Raw genomic sequence first — 18,742 nt, 5'->3', positions numbered from 1 at the left:
AGACGTTTCTGGTATTATGCATCAGTGTTTGTAGTCTTTTTCATGATAATGCTTTATTTATGTGATTGCTTGTTAAATTATGTTATTCAAGTTCATATGGTAAATGATTTGGAGTGATATGTAATGCAGGAAAACTCTAGCATGTTTTGATGTCTCGTAGTTGGTAACTGTTGTTGCTAGGGGCTGATGCAAGACAATATGTCCTAGAATGTTGAAGTAGATTTTTCGAAAGTAATGGAAGCTTATATAAGAATGGGGAAGAGACTAGTCAGCGAGTCAGTCGGTTTGAAGTTTTTAGTTGGGTTTCAGGTCAGTCTGAGTGATGTGAAGTGCAGTACAGTGTCAGTTAAGATTGTATATTTTCGGTACTTGTGAAAACAGTGGCAACTGTGACGGGTTATTGAAGTTTGTATATCACTGAAAGGTGAGTAAACAGTGAAGTGTTGAGCATTTAGTGTAATAACAGTTGGTAAAGTGTTTATAGCTCCAGTGCTTGTGAGAACAGTGAAGTTGGAAAGAATTAAGTGGAATTATTTGGAAAATATAGACAGTGAACTTTAAGAAGCCAGTGTTTATTTTCGCCTCAGCTGATCTTGTGTACTGCACACCTAAAGGCTGACCATAAGAACAACTCACTGGGCAACATCCTTCCTGTACTGTACTACTGCTGTTGGAGCCTGTGGCAGTGTGGGGTGAGGACGTAACACTGGTGTCAGGAGTGGGATTATTATTTAGGGCTGCAGTGAGTCTAACCTTCGACATGGAAGTGGAAGGTGTGAAAACAAGGTCTAGAGCTCGACAGGAAGAGGAAATTTCCCTGGCGACAATCATGAAGCTAATACAGGCACACAGTGATAAACTAGTGACACAAAGTGAAGGACAGAAAAAGCTCAAAGAACAATTACAGGCACAGAAGAAAGAAATCAAAGAACAATTGCAGGCACAGAACGTAGAACAGAAAGAACGATATGAACAGCTTCAGAGGGCACTACAGGAGCAACAGAGGGAATTACAGCTGAGAATGAAAAGACAGCTAGATGCTTTCATGGGGGAAATGAAAGAAGAACAGGAACAATTGAAGGAGGAGGTATACGCTGAGCTACGGCAGCAGAAGTATGAGGTAAGAAATAATATGATAGAGTGTAAACAGCATGTAGACGAACTGTTGAAGACAGTTAGTGAGGAAATCGTGACACGGAGTGCAAACAGCATGTGGAAAACCAGCTGAAAATTAATGAGGGAATAGTGACAGTGCAGAAAGCATGTGGACAACAAGCTGAAGATTAGTGAGGGAATAGTGCGGAGTGCAGACAGCGTGTAGACGACCAGTTTAAGTCAAGTAATGAGGAAGTAGTGACGGAGTGCAGGCGGTATGTAGATAACCAGTTGAAGCATGTAATTGACCATGTGAAGATAATCAGTGAGAAAATTGAGACTGTAGAGAAATATTGCACTGCTGAGCCTCAGGTTAGTGTACAGGGAGCATATGAAAGGAATGGACAGCGTATGGTAAATCTTGATGGATCCCAAGCATCTGAAAATAGCATTACAGCGTTGAATAATCAGAGTGCAGAAATTTTAAGTCCTGGCCTTAATTATGATGCCCCATTTTTAGGCCCCAAACCAGTGAAGTGCATGGCTATAATGGGGGTCCAATTAAAGAGAAACCTCATGAATTTGATGGCAGTGTATCTTGGGAAGCTTACCGTGCACAGTTTGAGTTACTTGTGGATCAGAATGGTTGGGATGACAAGAAGAAGGCTGCAGAAGACCCACCACTGAAGAAATGCAAGAGAACCTTGATGAATAGTGTGCAAGAAGACAGAAGGACAGACGACATGCAGCGTAGTAGGAATGGGAATCGTAGGAAGAAATGCTGCTGTACTGCAGTGACGGGGCCAGCGTCAGATGGAGAAGACCTGGGGAGGATGCAGATGGAGGGTACAGATTTGCAACTGGTGCTGGAGTGGCTGCAGCAGAGTACAGTGCGACCATCACTGGGAGGAGTTTCCAGGTTGGGCCCTGCGACCGGGAGCTGCTGGAGTCAGTGGGACCTTCTTCATTGCAACGGACTACTGGAGCGTCAGTGGGAGACGCCCAGTGGCCTCAGTGAGTGTTGGCAACTGGTGGTTCTGAAGAAGATGAGGTCTGATATCTTGGATGAGTCCCACAACAGGATCATTAGTGGGCACATGGGAGTGAAGACAACTCCAAGCAGGTTGCGACACAAGTTCTACTCGATTGGCATGCGTCAGGATGTTGAAGAGTGGTGTCGGACCTGTGATGTGTGCTATGTCAAGAAGACGACCAAGACCGTCGTGGAGGAGTGGACTGTGTGGAGGAGCAAGGACATAGGAAGCGGGATAGAAGACCTGACAAGTTGAAAGATTATATTGTGTATAGTTAGATGTTTTATTAAGATTAAGACTTATGTTTGTATATACTGTGTAGTTTTGTCGGGACGACAAAGAACTAGGGAGGGGGTAGTGTTATGAAGGGAAATTTGCCAGTTAGGTAGTCTCGTACCTTCGAGACGTTTCTGGTATTATGCATCAGTGTTTGTAGTCTTTTTCATGATAATGCTTTATTTAAGTGATTGCTTGTTAAATTATGTTATTCAAGTTCATATGGTAAATGATTTGGAGTGTTATGTAATGCAGGAAAACTCTAGCATGTTTTGATGTCTCGTAGTTGGTAACTGTTGTTGCTAGGGGCTGATGCAAGACAATATGTCCTAGAATGTTCAAGTAGATTTTTCGAAAGTAATGGAAGCTTATATAAGAATGGGGAAGAGACTAGTCAGCGAGTCAGTCGGTTTGAAGTTTTTAGTTGGGTTTCAGGTCAGTCTGAGTGATGTGAAGTGCAGTACAGTGTCAGTTAAGATTGTATATTTTCGGTACTTGTGAAAACAGTGGCAAACTGTGACGGGTTATTGAAGTTTGGATATCACTGAAAGGTGAGTAAACAGTGAAGTGTTGAGCATTTAGTGTAATAACAGTTGGTAAAGTGTTTATAGCTCCAGTGCTTGTGAGAACAGTGAAGTTGGAAAGAATTAAGTGGAATTATTTGGAAAATATAGACAGTGAACTTTAAGGAGCCAGTGTTTATTTTCGCCTCAGCTGATCTTGTGTACTGCACACCTAAAGGCTGACCATAAGAACAACTCACTGGGCAACATCCTTCCTGTACTGTACTACTTGCTGTTGGAGCCTGTGGCAGTGTGGGGTGAGGACGTAACACTGGTGTCAGGAGTGGGATTATTATTTAGGGCTGCAGTGAGTCTAACCTTCGACATGGAAGTGGAAGGTGTGAAAACAAGGTCTAGAGCTCGACAGGAAGAGGAAATTTCCCTGGCGACAATCGTGAAGCTAATACAGGCACACAGTGATAAACTAGTGACACAAAGTGAAGGACAGAAAAAGCTCAAAGAACAATTACAGGCACAGAAGAAAGAAATCAAAGAACAATTGCAGGCACAGAACGTAGAACAGAAAGAACGATATGAACAGCTTCAGAGGGCACTACAGGAGCAACAGAGGGAATTACAGCTGAGAATGAAAAGACAGCTAGATGCTTTCATGGGGGAAATGAAAGAAGAAATGGAACAATTGAAGGAGGAGGTATACGCTGAGCTACGGCAGCAGAAGTATGAGGTAAGAAATAATATGATAGAGTGTAAACAGCATGTAGACGAACTGTTGAAGACAGTTAGTGAGGAAATCGTGACACGGAGTGCAAACAGCATGTGGAAAACCAGCTGAAAATTAATGAGGGAATAGTGACACAGTGCAGACAGCATGTGGACAACAAGCTGAAGATTAGTGAGGGAATAATGCGGAGTGCAGACAGCATGTAGACGACCAGTTTAAGTCAATTAGTGAGGAAGTAGTGACGGAGTGCAGGCGGTATGTAGATAACCAGTTGAAGCATGTAATTGACCATGTGAAGATAATCAGTGAGAAAATTGAGACTGTAGAGAAATATTGCACTGCTGAGCCTCAGGTTAGTGTACAGGGAGCATAAGAAAGGAATGGACAGCGTATGGTAAATCTTGATGGATCCCAAGCATCTGAAAATAGCATTACAGCGTTGAATAATCAGAGTTCAGAAATTTTAAGTCCTGGTCTTAATTATGATGCCCCAGTTTTTAGGCCCCAAACCAGTGAAGTGCATGGCTATAATGGGGGTCCAATTAAAGAGAAACCTCATGAATTTGATGGCAGTGTATCTTGGGAAGCTTACCGTGCACAGTTTGAGTTACTTGTGGATCAGAATGGTTGGGATGACAAGAAGAAGGCTGCAGAAGACCCACCACTGAAGAAATGCAAGAGAACCTTGATGAATAGTGTGCAAGAAGACAGAAGGACAGACGACATGCAGCGTAGTAGGAATGGGAATCGTAGGAAGAAATGCTGCTGTACTGCAGTGACGGGGCCAGCGTCAGATGGAGAAGACCTGGGGAGGATGCAGATGGAGGGTACAGATTTGCAACTGGTGCTGGAGTGGCTGCAGCAGAGTACAGTGCGACCATCACTGGGAGGAGTTTCCAGGTTGGGCCCTGCGACCGGGAGCTGCTGGAGTCAGTGGGACCTTCTTCATTGCAACGGACTACTGGAGCGTCAGTGGGAGACGCCCAGTGGCCTCAGTGAGTGTTGGCAACTGGTGGTTCTGAAGAAGATGAGGTCTGATATCTTGGATGAGTCCCACAACAGGATCATTAGTGGGCACATGGGAGTGAAGACAACTCCAAGCAGGTTGCGACACAAGTTCTACTGGATTGGCATGCGTCAGGATGTTGAAGAGTGGTGTCGGACCTGTGATGTGTGCTGTGTCAAGAAGACGACCAAGACCGTCGTGGAGGAGTGGACTGTGTGGAGGAGCAAGGACATAGGAAGCGGGATAGAAGACCTGACAAGTTGAAAGATTATATTGTGTATAGTTAGATGTTTTACTAAGATTAAGACTTATGTTTGTATATACTGTGTAGTTTTGTCGGGACGACAAAGAACTAGGGAGGGGGTAGTGTTATGAAGGGAGATTTGCCAGTTAGGTAGTCTCGTACCTTCGAGACGTTTCTGGTATTATGCATCAGTGTTTGTAGTCTTTTTCTTGATAATGCTTTATATAAGTCATTGCTTGTTAAATTATGTAATTCAAGTTCATATGGTAAATGATTTGGAGTGTTATGTAATGCAGGAAAACTCTAGCATGTTTTGATGTCTCGTAGTTGGTAACTGTTGTTGCTAGGGGCTGATGCAAGACAGTATGTCCTAGAATGTTGGAGAAGTGGAATTTTCGAAAGTAATGGAAGCTTCTATAAGAATGGGGAAGAGACTAGTCAGCGAGTCAGTCGGTTTGAAGCTTTTAGTTGGGTTTCAGGTCAGTCTGAGTGATGTGAAGTGCAGTACAGTGTCAGTTAAGATTGTATATTTTCGGTACTTGTGAAAACAGTGGCAAACTGTGACGGGTTATTGAAGTTTGTATATCACTGAAAGGTGAGTAAACAGCGAAGTGTTGAGCATTTAGTGTAATAACAGTTGGTAAAGTGTTTATAGCTCCAGTGCTTGTGAGAACAGTGAAGTTGGAAAGAATTAAGTGGAATTATTTGGAAAATATAGACAGTGAACTTTAAGGAGCCAGTGTTTATTTTCGCCTCAGCTGATCTTGTGTACTGCACACCTAAAGGCTGACCATAAGAACAACTCACTGGGCAACATCCTTCCTGTACTGTACTACTGCTGTTGGAGCCTGTGGCAGTGTGGGGTGAGGACGTAACACTGGTGTCAGGAGTGGGATTATTATTTAGGGCTGCAGTGAGTCTAACCTTCGACATGGAAGTGGAAGGTGTGAAAACAAGGTCTAGAGCTCGACAGGAAGAGGAAATTTCCCTGGCGACAATCCTGAAGCTAATACAGGCACACAGTGATAAACTAGTGACACAAAGTGAAGGACAGAAAAAGCTCAAAGAACAATTACAGGCACAGAAGAAAGAAATCAAAGAACAATTGCAGGCACAGAACGTAGAACAGAAAGAACGATATGAACAGCTTCAGAGGGCACTACAGGAGCAACAGAGGGAATTACAGCTGAGAATGAAAAGACAGCTAGATGCTTTCATGGGGGAAATGAAAGAAGAAATGGAACAATTGAAGGAGGAGGTATACGCTGAGCTACGGCAGCAGAAGTATGAGGTAAGAAATAATATGATAGAGTGTAAACAGCATGTAGACGAACTGTTGAAGACAGTTAGTGAGGAAATCGTGACACGGAGTGCAAACAGCATGTGGAAAACCAGCTGAAAATTAATGAGGGAATAGTGACACAGTGCAGAAAGCATGTGGACAACAAGCTGAAGATTAGTGAGGGAATAGTGCGGAGTGCAGACAGCATATAGACGACCAGTTTAAGTCAAGTAGTGAGGAAGTAGTGACGGAGTGCAGGCGGTATGTAGATAACCAGTTGAAGCATGTAATTGACCATGTGAAGATAATCAGTGAGAAAATTGAGACTGTAGAGAAATATTGCACTGCTGAGCCTCAGGGTAGTGTACAGGGAGCATATGAAAGGAATGGACAGCGTATGGTAAATCTTGATGGATCCCAAGCATCTGAAAATAGCATTACAGCGTTGAATAATCAGAGTGCAGAAATTTTAAGTCCTGGCCTTAATTATGATGCCCCAGTTTTTAGGCCCCAAACCAGTGAAGTGCATGGCTATAATGGGGGTCCAATTAAAGAGAAACCTCATGAATTTGATGGCAGTGTATCTTGGGAAGCTTACCGTGCACAGTTTGAGTTACTTGTGGATCAGAATGGTTGGGATGACAAGAAGAAGGCTGCAGAAGACCCACCACTGAAGAAATGCAAGAGAACCTTGATGAATAGTGTGCAAGAAGACAGAAGGACAGACGACATGCAGCGTAGTAGGAATGGGAATCGTAGGAAGAAATGCTGCTGTACTGCAGTGACGGGGCCAGCGTCAGATGGAGAAGACCTGGGGAGGATGCAGATGGAGGGTACAGATTTGCAACTGGTGCTGGAGTGGCTGCAGCAGAGTACAGTGCGACCATCACTGGGAGGAGTTTCCAGGTTGGGCCCTGCGACCGGGAGCTGCTGGAGTCAGTGGGACCTTCTTCATTGCAACGGACTACTGGAGCGTCAGTGGGAGACGCCCAGTGGCCTCAGTGAGTGTTGGCAACTGGTGGTTCTGAAGAAGATGAGGTCTGATATCTTGGATGAGTCCCACAACAGGATCATTAGTGGGCACATGGGAGTGAAGACAACTCCAAGCAGGTTGCGACACAAGTTCTACTGGATTGGCATGCGTCAGGATGTTGAAGAGTGGTGTCGGACCTGTGATGTGTGCTGTGTCAAGAAGACGACCAAGACCGTCGTGGAGGAGTGGACTGTGTGGAGGAGCAAGGACATAGGAAGCGGGATAGAAGACCTGACAAGTTGAAAGATTATATTGTGTATAGTTAGATGTTTTACTAAGATTAAGACTTATGTTTGTATATACTGTGTAGTTTTGTCGGGACGACAAAGAACTAGGGAGGGGGTAGTGTTATGAAGGGAGATTTGCCAGTTAGGTAGTCTCGTACCTTCGAGACGTTTCTGGTATTATGCATCAGTGTTTGTAGTCTTTTTCTTGATAATGCTTTATATAAGTCATTGCTTGTTAAATTATGTAATTCAAGTTCATATGGTAAATGATTTGGAGTGTTATGTAATGCAGGAAAACTCTAGCATGTTTTGATGTCTCGTAGTTGGTAACTGTTGTTGCTAGGGGCTGATGCAAGACAGTATGTCCTAGAATGTTGGAGAAGTAGAATTTTCGAAAGTAATGGAAGCTTCTATAAGAATGGGGAAGAGACTAGTCAGCGAGTCAGTCGGTTTGAAGTTTTTAGTTGGGTTTCAGGTCAGTCTGAGTGATGTGAAGTGCAGTACAGTGTCAGTTAAGATTGTATATTTTCGGTACTTGTGAAAACAGTGGCAAACTGTGACGGGTTATTGAAGTTTGTATATGACTGAAAGGTGAGTAAACAGTGAAGTGTTGAGCATTTAGTGTAATAACAGTTGGTAAAGTGTTTATAGCTCCAGTGCTTGTGAGAACAGTGAAGTTGGAAAGAATTAAGTGGAATTATTTGGAAAATATAGACAGTGAACTTTAAGGAGCCAGTGTTTATTTTCGCCTCAGCTGATCTTGTGTACTGCACACCTAAAGGCTGACCATAAGAACAACTCACTGGGCAACATCCTTCCTGTACTGTACTACTGCTGTTGGAGCCTGTGGCAGTGTGGGGTGAGGACGTAACACTGGTGTCAGGAGTGGGATTATTATTTAGGGCTGCAGTGAGTCTAACCTTCGACATGGAAGTGGAAGGTGTGAAAACAAGGTCTAGAGCTCGACAGGAAGAGGAAATTTCCCTGGCGACAATCGTGAAGCTAATACAGGCACACAGTGATAAACTAGTGACACAAAGTGAAGGACAGAAAAAGCTCAAAGAACAATTACAGGCACAGAAGAAAGAAATCAAAGAACAATTGCAGGCACAGAACGTAGAACAGAAAGAACGATATGAACAGCTTCAGAGGGCACTACAGGAGCAACAGAGGGAATTACAGCTAAGAATGAAAAGACAGCTAGATGCTTTCATGGGGGAAATGAAAGAAGAAATGGAACAATTGAAGGAGGAGGTATACGCTGAGCTACGGCAGCAGAAGTATGAGGTAAGAAATAATATGATAGAGTGTAAACAGCATGTAGACGAACTGTTGAAGACAGTTAGTGAGGAAATCGTGACACGGAGTGCAAACAGCATGTGGAAAACCAGCTGAAAATTAATGAGGGAATAGTGACACAGTGCAGAAAGCATGTGGACAACAAGCTGAAGATTAGTGAGGGAATAGTGCGGAGTGCAGACAGCATATAGACGACCAGTTTAAGTCAATTAGTGAGGAAGTAGTGACGGAGTGCAGGCGGTATGTAGATAACCAGTTGAAGCATGTAATTGACCATGTGAAGATAATCAGTGAGAAAATTGAGACTGTAGAGAAATATTGCACTGCTGAGCCTCAGGGTAGTGTACAGGGAGCATATGAAAGGAATGGACAGCGTATGGTAAATCTTGATGGATCCCAAGCATCTGAAAATAGCATTACAGCGTTGAATAATCAGAGTGCAGAAATTTTAAGTCCTGGCCTTAATTATGATGCCCCAGTTCTTAGGCCCCAAACCAGTGAAGTGCATGGCTATAATGGGGGTCCAATTAAAAAGAAACCTCATGAATTTGATGGCAGTGTATCTTGGGAAGCTTACCGTGCACAGTTTGAGTTACTTGTGGATCAGAATGGTTGGGATGACAAGAAGAAGGCTGCAGAAGACCCACCACTGAAGAAATGCAAGAGAACCTTGATGAATAGTGTGCAAGAAGACAGAAGGACAGACGACATGCAGCGTAGTAGGAATGGGAATCGTAGGAAGAAATGCTGCTGTACTGCAGTGACGGGGCCAGCGTCAGATGGAGAAGACCTGGGGAGGATGCAGATGGAGGGTACAGATTTGCAACTGGTGCTGGAGTGGCTGCAGCAGAGTACAGTGCGACCATCACTGGGAGGAGTTTCCAGGTTGGGCCCTGCGACCGGGAGCTGCTGGAGTCAGTGGGACCTTCTTCATTGCAACGGACTACTGGAGCGTCAGTGGGAGACGCCCAGTGGCCTCAGTGAGTGTTGGCAACTGGTGGTTCTGAAGAAGATGAGGTCTGATATCTTGGATGAGTCCCACAACAGGATCATTAGTGGGCACATGGGAGTGAAGACAACTCCAAGCAGGTTGCGACACAAGTTCTACTGGATTGGCATGCGTCAGGATGTTGAAGAGTGGTGTCGGACCTGTGATGTGTGCTGTGTCAAGAAGACGACCAAGACCGTCGTGGAGGAGTGGACTGTGTGGAGGAGCAAGGACATAGGAAGCGGGATAGAAGACCTGACAAGTTGAAAGATTATATTGTGTATAGTTAGATGTTTTACTAAGATTAAGACTTATGTTTGTATATACTGTGTAGTTTTGTCGGGACGACAAAGAACTAGGGAGGGGGTAGTGTTATGAAGGGAGATTTGCCAGTTAGGTAGTCTCGTACCTTCGAGACGTTTCTGGTATTATGCATCAGTGTTTGTAGTCTTTTTCTTGATAATGCTTTATATAAGTCATTGCTTGTTAAATTATGTAATTCAAGTTCATATGGTAAATGATTTGGAGTGTTATGTAATGCAGGAAAACTCTAGCATGTTTTGATGTCTCGTAGTTGGTAACTGTTGTTGCTAGGGGCTGATGCAAGACAGTATGTCCTAGAATGTTGGAGAAGTAGAATTTTCGAAAGTAATGGAAGCTTCTATAAGAATGGGGAAGAGATTAGTCAGCGAGTCAGTCGGTTTGAAGTTTTTAGTTGGGTTTCAGGTCAGTCTGAGTGATGTGAAGTGCAGTACAGTGTCAGTTAAGATTGTATATTTTCGGTACTTGTGAAAACAGTGGCAAACTGTGACGGGTTATTGAAGTTTGTATATGACTGAAAGTTGAGTAAACAGTGAAGTGTTGAGCATTTAGTGTAATAACAGTTGGTAAAGTGTTTATAGCTCCAGTGCTTGTGAGAACAGTGAAGTTGGAAAGAATTAAGTGGAATTATTTGGAAAATATAGACAGTGAACTTTAAGGAGCCAGTGTTTATTTTCGCCTCAGCTGATCTTGTGTACTGCACACCTAAAGGCTGACCATAAGAACAACTCACTGGGCAACATCCTTCCTGTACTGTACTACTGCTGTTGGAGCCTGTGGCAGTGTGGGGTGAGGACGTAACACTGGTGTCAGGAGTGGGATTATTATTTAGGGCTGCAGTGAGTCTAACCTTCGACATGGAAGTGGAAGGTGTGAAAACAAGGTCTAGAGCTCGACAGGAAGAGGAAATTTCCCTGGCGACAATCGTGAAGCGAATACAGGCACACAGTGATAAACTAGTGACACAAAGTGAAGGACAGAAAAAGCTCAAAGAACAATTACAGGCACAGAAGAAAGAAATCAAAGAACAATTGCAGGCACAGAACGAAGAACAGAAAGAACGATATGAACAGCTTCAGAGGGCACTACAGGAGCAACAGAGGGAATTACAGCTGAGAATGAAAAGACAGCTAGATGCTTTCATGGGGGAAATGAAAGAAGAACAGGAACAATTGAAGGAGGAGGTATACGCTGAGCTACGGCAGCAGAAGTATGAGGTAAGAAATAATATGACAGAGTGTAAACAGCATGTAGACGAACTGTTGAAGACAGTTAGTGAGGAAATCGTGACACGGAGTGCAAACAGCATGTGGAAAACCAGCTGAAAATTAATGAGGGAATAGTGACACAGTGCAGACAGCATGTGGACAACAAGCTGAAGATTAGTGAGGGAATAGTGCGGAGTGCAGACAGCATGTAGACGACCAGTTTAAGTCAATTAGTGAGGAAGTAGTGACGGAGTGCAGGCGGTATGTAGATAACCAGTTGAAGCATGTAATTGACCATGTGAAGATAATCAGTGAGAAAATTGAGACTGTAGAGAAATATTGCACTGCTGAGCCTCAGGTTAGTGTACAGGGAGCATATGAAAGGAATGGACAGCGTATGGTAAATCTTGATGGATCCCAAGCATCTGAAAATAGCATTACAGCGTTGAATAATCAGAGTGCAGAAATTTTAAGTCCTGGCCTTAATTAAGATGCCCCAGTTTTTAGGCCCCAAACCAGTGAAGTGCATGGCTATAATGGGGGTCCAATTAAAGAGAAACCTCATGAATTTGATGGCAGTGTATCTTGGGAAGCTTACCGTGCACAGTTTGAGTTACTTGTGGATCAGAATGATTGGGATGACAAGAAGAAGGCTGCAGAAGACCCACCACTGAAGAAATGCAAGAGAACCTTGATGAATAGTGTGCAAGAAAACAGAAGGACAGACGACATGCAGCGTAGTAGGAATGGGAATCGTAGGAAGAAATGCTGCTGTACTGCAGTGACGGGGCCAGCGTCAGATGGAGAAGACCTGGGGAGGATGCAGATGGAGGGTACAGATTTGCAACTGGTGCTGGAGTGGCTGCAGCAGAGTACAGTGCGACCATCACTGGGAGGAGTTTCCAGGTTGGGCCCTGCGACCGGGAGCTGCTGGAGTCAGTGGGACCTTCTTCATTGCAACGGACTACTGGAGCGTCAGTGGGAGACGCCCAGTGGCCTCAGTGAGTGTTGGCAACTGGTGGTTCTGAAGAAGATGAGGTCTGATATCTTGGATGAGTCCCACAACAGGATCATTAGTGGGCACATGGGAGTGAAGACAACTCCAAGCAGGTTGCGACACAAGTTCTACTGGATTGGCATGCGTCAGGATGTTGAAGAGTGGTGTCGGACCTGTGATGTGTGCTGTGTCAAGAAGACGACCAAGACCGTCGTGGAGGAGTGGACTGTGTGGAGGAGCAAGGACATAGGAAGCGGGATAGAAGACCTGACAAGTTGAAAGATTATATTGTGTATAGTTAGATGTTTTACTAAGATTAAGACTTATGTTTGTATATACTGTGTAGTTTTGTCGGGACGACAAAGAACTAGGGAGGGGGTAGTGTTATGAAGGGAGATTTGCCAGTTAGGTAGTCTCGTACCTTCGAGACGTTTCTGGTATTATGCATCAGTGTTTGTAGTCTTTTTCTTGATAATGCTTTATATAAGTCATTGCTTGTTAAATTATGTAATTCAAGTTCATATGGTAAATGATTTGGAGTGTTATGTAATGCAGGAAAACTCTAGCATGTTTTGATGTCTCGTAGTTGGTAACTGTTGTTGCTAGGGGCTGATGCAAGACAGTATGTCCTAGAATGTTGGAGAAGTGGAATTTTCGAAAGTAATGGAAGCTTCTATAAGAATGGGGAAGAGACTAGTCAGCGAGTCAGTCGGTTTGAAGCTTTTAGTTGGGTTTCAGGTCAGTCTGAGTGATGTGAAGTGCAGTACAGTGTCAGTTAAGATTGTATATTTTCGGTACTTGTGAAAACAGTGGCAAACTGTGACGGGTTATTGAAGTTTGTATATCACTGAAAGGTGAGTAAACAGCGAAGTGTTGAGCATTTAGTGTAATAACAGTTGGTAAAGTGTTTATAGCTCCAGTGCTTGTGAGAACAGTGAAGTTGGAAAGAATTAAGTGGAATTATTTGGAAAATATAGACAGTGAACTTTAAGGAGCCAGTGTTTATTTTCGCCTCAGCTGATCTTGTGTACTGCACACCTAAAGGCTGACCATAAGAACAACTCACTGGGCAACATCCTTCCTGTACTGTACTACTGCTGTTGGAGCCTGTGGCAGTGTGGGGTGAGGACGTAACACTGGTGTCAGGAGTGGGATTATTATTTAGGGCTGCAGTGAGTCTAACCTTCGACATGGAAGTGGAAGGTGTGAAAACAAGGTCTAGAGCTCGACAGGAAGAGGAAATTTCCCTGGCGACAATCGTGAAGCGAATACAGGCACACAGTGATAAACTAGTGACACAAAGTGAAGGACAGAAAAAGCTCAAAGAACAATTACAGGCACAGAAGAAAGAAATCAAAGAACAATTGCAGGCACAGAACGTAGAACAGAAAGAACGATATGAACAGCTTCAGAGGGCACTACAGGAGCAACAGAGGGAATTACAGCTGAGAATGAAAAGACAGCTAGATGCTTTCATGGGGGAAATGAAAGAAGAAATGGAACAATTGAAGGAGGAGGTATACGCTGAGCTACGGCAGCAGAAGTATGAGGTAAGAAATAATATGATAGAGTGTAAACAGCATGTAGACGAACTGTTGAAGACAGTTAGTGAGGAAATCGTGACACGGAGTGCAAACAGCATGTGGAAAACCAGCTGAAAATTAATGAGGGAATAGTGACACAGTGCAGACAGCATGTGGACAACAAGCTGAAGATTAATGAGGGAATAGTGCGGAGTGCAGACAGCATGTAGACGACCAGTTTAAGTCAATTAGTGAGGAAATAGTGACGGAGTGCAGGCGGTATGTAGATAACCAGTTGAAGCATGTAATTGACCATGTGAAGATAATCAGTGAGAAAATTGAGACTGTAGAGAAATATTGCACTGCTGAGCCTCAGGGTAGTGTACAGGGAGCATATGAAAGAAATGGACAGCGTATGGTAAATCTTGATGGATCCCAAGCATCTGAAAATAGCATTACAGCGTTGAATAATCAGAGTGCAGAATTTTTTAAAGTCCTGGCCTTAATTATGATGCCCCAGTTTTTAGGCCCCAAACCAGTGAAGTGCATGGCTATAATGGGGGTCCAATTAAAGAGAAACCTCATGAATTTGATGGCAGTGTATCTTGGGAAGCTTACCGTGCACAGTTTGAGTTACTTGTGGATCAGAATGGTTGGGATGACAAGAAGAAGGCTGCAGAAGACCCACCACTGAAGAAATGCAAGAGAACCTTGATGAATAGTGTGCAAGAAGACAGAAGGACAGACGACATGCAGCGTAGTAGGAATGGGAATCGTAGGAAGAAATGCTGCTGTACTGCAGTGACGGGGCCAGCGTCAGATGGAGAAGACCTGGGGAGGATGCAGATGGAGGGTACAGATTTGCAACTGGTGCTGGAGTGGCTGCAGCAGAGTACAGTGCGACCATCACTGGGAGGAGTTTCCAGGTTGGGCCCTGCGACCGGGAGCTGCTGGAGTCAGTGGGACCTTCTTCATTGCAACGGACTACTGGAGCGTCAGTGGGAGACGCCCAGTGGCCTCAGTGAGTGTTGGCAACTGGTGGTTCTGAAGAAGATGAGGTCTGATATCTTGGATGAGTCCCACAACAGGATCATTAGTGGGCACATGGGAGTGAAGACAACTCCAAGCAGGTTGCGACACAAGTTCTACTGGATTGGCATGCGTCAGGATGTTGAAGAGTGGTGTCGGACCTGTGATGTGTGCTGTGTCAAGAAGACGACCAAGACCGTCGTGGAGGAGTGGACTGTGTGGAGGAGCAAGGACATAGGAAGCGGGATAGAAGACCTGACAAGTTGAAAGATTATATTGTGTATAGTTAAATGTTTTATTAAGATTAAGACTTATGTTTGTATATACTGTGTAGTTTTGTCGGGACGACAAAGAACTAGGGAGGGGGTAGTGTTATGAAGGGAGATTTGCCAGTTAGGTAGTCTCGTATTTTCGAGACGTTTCTGGTATTATGCATCAGTGTTTGTAGTCTTTTTCTTTATAATGCTTTATTTAAGTGATTGCTTGTTAAATTATGTAATTTAAGTTCATATGGTAAATGATTTGGAGTGTTATGTAATGCAGGAAAACTCTAGCATGTTTTGATGTCTCGTAGTTGGTAACTGTTGTTGCTAGGGGCTGATGCAAGACAGTATGTCTAGAATGTTGGAGAAGTAGAAGTTTCGAGAGTAATGCAAGCTTATATAAGAATGGGGAAGAGACTGATCAGCGAGTCAGTCGGTTTGAAGTTTTTAGTTGGGTTTCAGGTCAGTTTGAGTGATGTGAAGTGCAGTGGAGTGTCAGTTAAGATTGTATATTTTCGGTACTTGTGAAAACAGTGACAAACTGTGACGGGTTATTGAAGTTTGTATATCACTGAAAGTTGAGTAAACAGTGAAGTGTTGAGCATTAGGTTTAATAACAGTTAGTAAAGTGTTTATAGCTCCAGTGCTTGTGAGAACAGTGAAGTTGGAAAGAATTAAGTGGAATTATTTGGAAAATATAGACAGTGAACTTTAAGGAGCCAGTGTAAAATGCCCGCCGCCGGACCATCCACCCCGCCATCCCCCACCCCACCACCGGGCCACCACCACCCCACCACCCCAGGAAGGGACAACGGGGGTGCTAATGACCCAGGGCAAGAGGGTCACCCAACCACCACTGACCTGTGCCCCTTCCCCCCGCAACTGCCCCAACGCCAGGTGAGCCTAGATCCGAGACAACCTCAACGGCGGGGTAACCATCGACAGCAGTGGGGTGGGACTGATACAAAATCAGTCCCTGGTAGCTTTTTGGTGACGACCATAGCCACACCCCTTAAGGGCAGGAGGTCCCTTGGTGAGCCTCGAGGTGTCCCCACCTCTGCCACAGTGAAACACGAGGGAACACCACCCTCTGCCACAACTTTGGTGAGCCACGAGGGGCCAGTACCCTCTGCCACAGTGAGCCACGAGAGAGAAATACCCTCTGCCACAAACTGGACAGGAGGTCCTTTGGTGAGCCACGAGGGGCTAGTACCCTCTGCCACAGTGAGCCACGAGGGAGAAATACCCTCTGCCACAGTGAGCCACGAGGGAGAAATACCCTCTGCCACAAACAGGGCAGGAGGCCCAATAGTGAGCTGTAAGGGACCAGTACCCTCAGCCACCCTAAAGGTAAGAGTCTTTTGTAGAGAGCCAAAAGTGGGTCCCAGGGTAAAACAACCTGGAGCCACGGCTGTGACGGAGACAGGAGAGAGAGTCGCCTCCGTGCTACCCTCCCTGTATAGGAGAGAGAACATGGTCTCCGTGTGTCCTCTACCTTCAGCAATCTCCTGCGGGAGTAGCTGGACACCACTCGGGAGAGTTGCCCCGAAGGTGTCGCCGGAGCAGAGACCAAACCCCAGTCGGGGCCTGCCTCCTACTCCTGGGAAATTCTTGCCTCCCCCAGGCACCAACAGGAGACGAGGCCGCAGCCCACACCTGACGGCGCATCCCCTGGCAGACCTCCACAGCCCCAGGACCCCCAGGCGAGCCCAGCAGCCTACCAACGCTGCCCTCCTCCCACCACAGAGCCTCGAACGCCAGATACGCCTCCTCCACCTGTTTGGCCCCAGTCCCGAGGGCCACCACTCCAGGTCGAGGCCCCACATAGGTGGGCCTCCCTGCATCACGACGACGAGACCCTGAGAGGAGGGGCTACAACAGGTCGAGGCCCCACATAGGCGGGCCTCCCTGCATCATGACGACGAGACCCTGAGAGGAGGGTCTACAACAGGTCGAGGCCCCAGGTAAGAGGGCCTCCCTGCAACGCAACGATGGAACAGACCCGGGTAGTGACTCCCTCTGTGGGTAGTGTGACGCCCGCCACGAGTAGAGTCCCCGGAGGTCCCCTCCCCCGGCTATAGTGACAGAGTGATATCACCCCAGAAAAATGGATAAGATCAGTGACACCTTTTTAATCAATATACCCGAGAAAGTGGAACTGGAACAGTGACAGAGTGACATAGTGCGACCTAGAGGAAGTCAACAAATAAGTGTTCGTGATCCCCATAAACTCACCTGCCCCTTTTTAAAGACAGTAATTCTATAATAGTAAATCTAGTGTTGTTCCCCCATCCCAGAATAAAGGAGTTCCTCCCCGTCAGTGTGAACGGCAGCAAGATGCACGGGCGAGTGTCGCCACGCCCAGTTGACCAAGTCGAGTGTCGTGATCCGCCCCCTGCCTTTCTTATAGTAATACTCCTCCCCTAGACTATTAATCTTGTATATTCCTCTTGTGACTGTGAACAGAGACTTTTTGGGCTTTGATGAAAGACAGTCACCTTCACTTATAGAACCACAATCCATTGTTATATGTGATTATAGTGTGAGTTGAATATCCCGTGTCATCCTAACGTAACTCTGTATATCTGTATCCCATATCCTGAATATCATTCTATGTAGTATTGTAACGGTGTTAGAATTAAGGTAATAGATGTGTTAAGGTGTACTGCCTAGTTTTTATGTCCTGTTCCTCTGTTGGTGCTTTACTTCCGGTCCGGAAGGAGGACCCCGCTCAGTCACTAGTGTTTTTAGGACAAAGAGTCGACCTAAAAACACTCAGCATAACACTGGTGGCAAGCGGTGGTTCTGGATCCGAGTAAAAGCACGGAGGAACATAAAAGGAAACTTGCACAATGGCAGCCAAACCGCACATTCAATTACCAAAATTCAACCCGGACCAATGTGATATGGATGTATATTTGGATATGATCAAACCCCTCTTAGATATAGGGTTTGACTCGGATGAGAAAATTGCGGTCAGATTACCTAACCTGGGAAAAAGTATCACCAATGTCGTATCAAAAGTAGTCCCAGAACTGACATGGGACCAGTTCACGCAAATTGTGAAACAGGCAGTGACGCCATCTCTGGGCACAGTTGTAGCCTTATCGCAACTAGACGCCCTCACATATGACGGAAGCCTCGATGACACAATCATCCAGGCTAGGCGGCTCGTCACCGCTGCATACCCAGGCACAGACGCAAAAACCCAGGAACAACTCATATTCCACAAACTCCTCAGGATCCTCCCCGGTTTCATTAAAGACCACTTCACAATACAAGAACCGATGGGAGACCTGGATAAAGAATCCAACCTAATAAGGTGCCTTCTAGCCGTCCACTCCTCCCCCAAACGCATCGGCAACATTAAGCAATTCCCCACGGATCTCATCCCTGTAAATCCATGGAAATTTTCTCCCTGCTGCCCTGAGTGCCCAATCCACGACATTCGTGAACAGCTAAAAGCTGCTCGGCGCAGCAGAGCAACACAAGAGCGCCTACAGGCCTCCTCACCATGCGCCGATTGCCCCAAGCCTCGAAGCAGGACGAAGAAACCACAGAAGGCGCCTCCCCATTGCCCCTGCGACCAGCCATAATGACGGGGGCCACCTCACATCTCTCCCAGTCTACGACACTGAAAAACATCATCTCTCCTTTTCCTCTCCTCTCACT

Source organism: Coenobita brevimanus, chromosome 71 (assembly GCF_032717465.1).
Source record: "Coenobita brevimanus isolate Jiangsu-jjx chromosome 71, ASM3271746v2, whole genome shotgun sequence".
Taxonomy (NCBI): Eukaryota; Metazoa; Arthropoda; class Malacostraca; order Decapoda; family Coenobitidae; genus Coenobita; species Coenobita brevimanus.
The sequence above is the reverse complement of the archived record's forward strand: the minus strand, read 5'-3'. Positions refer to the sequence as shown.